Genomic DNA, 2,242 nt, shown 5'->3' with positions numbered 1-2,242 from the left:
GCGAGACCTCATCTCTACAATAAATCAAAAATTAGCCGGGCGTGGTAGCGCTCGCCTGTAGTTCCAGCTACTTGGAAGGCTGAGGCCGAAGGATCGCCTGAACCCAGTGGCCACTGCACTCCAGTCAGGGAAACACAGTGAGACTCCAACTCAAAAAAAAAAAGATATTTATGAAGTCGGGTGCGGTGGCACAAGCCTGTAATCCCAGCACTTTGGGAGGTGCAGGCGAAAGGATTGCCTGAGCTCAGGGGTTCGAGACCAGCCTGAGCAACATGGTGAGACCTCATCTCTATAATAAATCAAAAAATTAGCCAGGCATCATGGCACATGCCTATGGTTCTAGCTACTTGGAAGGCTGAGGTGGAAGGATCACCTGAGCCCAGCAACTTGAGGCTGCGGTGGCCATGATAGTGCCGCTGTACTCAGCCTGGGCAACAGAGTGAGATTCTGACTCAAAAAAAAAAAAAAAAAAAAAGGCCAGGCTCAGTGGTTCAGCCTGTAATTCCAGCACTTTGGGAGGCTCAGGCGAGTGGATGGCCTGAGCCTGCGGGTTCGAGACCAGCCCAGGCAACTTGGTGTGACCTCATCTCTACAATAAAAATAAAAAATTAGCTGGGCGTGGTAGTGCGCACCTGTAGTTCCAGCTACTCGAAAGGCTAAGGTAGGAGAACCGCTGGTGCCCATCAAGTTGATGCTGTGGTGGCCATGAGCGTGCCGCTGCACTCCAGCCTGGGCAACAGAGTGAGACTCCAACTCAAAAAAAAAAAAAAAGAAAAAGAAAGATATTTATATTACAAGGCAGTAAAATATAATTTGAAAATGGATAGACATTACTTAAAACTATATGCATGCGATCAATCTTAGGACAACCACTAAAACTGTCTGCAAAAAAGGATTAAATTTATAACTCAATAGATAAAAGAGTCATAAAATCATCTCAATGAAACACACACACACACACAGCATAAAAAAGAAAACCCCAAAAAACAAATGGCATAAATTTGAAAATTGCTAACTAAAAAAATTTTTTTTTTGAGTCAGAGTTTTACTCTGTTGCCCAGGCTGGAGTGCAGTGGCATGCTCACTGCCACCATAGCCTTGACCTGCTGGGCTCAGGCAATCCTTCCGCCTCAGCTTCCTGAGTAGCTGTGACTACAGGCACATGCCACTGTGCCCGGCCAGTTCTTTTAATTATTGTAGAGATGAGGTCTTGCCAAGCTGCCCAAGCTGGTGTCGAACCCCCAGTACTCGGGCAATTCTCTCACCACTGCTTCTCAAAGTTTTGGGATCACAGGCCTTAGTCACTGCGCTCAACAGTCAAGATAGATTTGAATCCAACTACATCAAAGTCACTTAAAATATGAAGGACCTAAAGGAACAGAAATTCAGAAATGGCAAAGCGAGAATGTCAGCAAACTTTCTCCTCAAAAAGGCAATGAAAAAACTAGAAAAATTATCAAAAGCAACAAGTTAAGAACTCCAGAAATTAGCCAGGCTCGGTGACTCAGCCTGTAATCCTGTGCTTTGGGAGGCTGAGGTGAGTGGACTGCCTGAGTCTGCGGGTTCGAGACCCGCCTGGGCAACTTGGCAAGACCTCATCTCTAGAATGAATTTAAAAAAAAATTAGCCGGGCGTGGTAGCGCACACCTGTAGTTCCAGCTACTTGGAAGGCTGAAGCAAAAGGATCGCCGGAGCCCAGCAGGTCGAGGCTGCGGTGACCGGGAGCAGCCACTGCACTCCAGTCTGGGTGACTGAGTGAGAATCCAACTTAAAAACAAACATGAACTAGAAGAACAAAATGTAAAAATATCTTATCTTTCATCATATAAATGCAAGGAAAAGTATGATGATATGAAATGGAAGATAGAATGTGTTGTACTATGCAAAAGAAATTGGATGCCTAGGACAGAATGCCATATTAAAATTTCCAATATGGTCATCTGGAAGTAAGCACCTCTTCTGTGACATTTTTTGAAACTTACTTCAGGCAACTCAAACTTTTTAAATCAAAAAGTGGAAGTTAAGGCGTGGGACGGTGAGACACTGCTAATTTTTAGGTAAGATAGCTAGTATCTACTACTTATTCACAGAATACGATTATTTGTAGTACACGGTGGAATCACATAACAACTTTGACAGTTAATCCTCTTGAGTTTTGTTAATGCTTTGCTGTGTTAACAATGTTATATTCATTTTATTGCAAGTTGTACACTCAGATATCTCTATTTTTTAGAATTTATTT

The sequence above is a fragment of the Carlito syrichta genome, unplaced genomic scaffold (assembly GCF_000164805.1).
Source record: "Carlito syrichta isolate Samal-C Ts95f unplaced genomic scaffold, Tarsius_syrichta-2.0.1 Scaffold311879, whole genome shotgun sequence".
Lineage (NCBI taxonomy): Eukaryota > Metazoa > Chordata > Mammalia > Primates > Tarsiidae > Carlito > Carlito syrichta.
The sequence above is the reverse complement of the archived record's forward strand: the minus strand, read 5'-3'. Positions refer to the sequence as shown.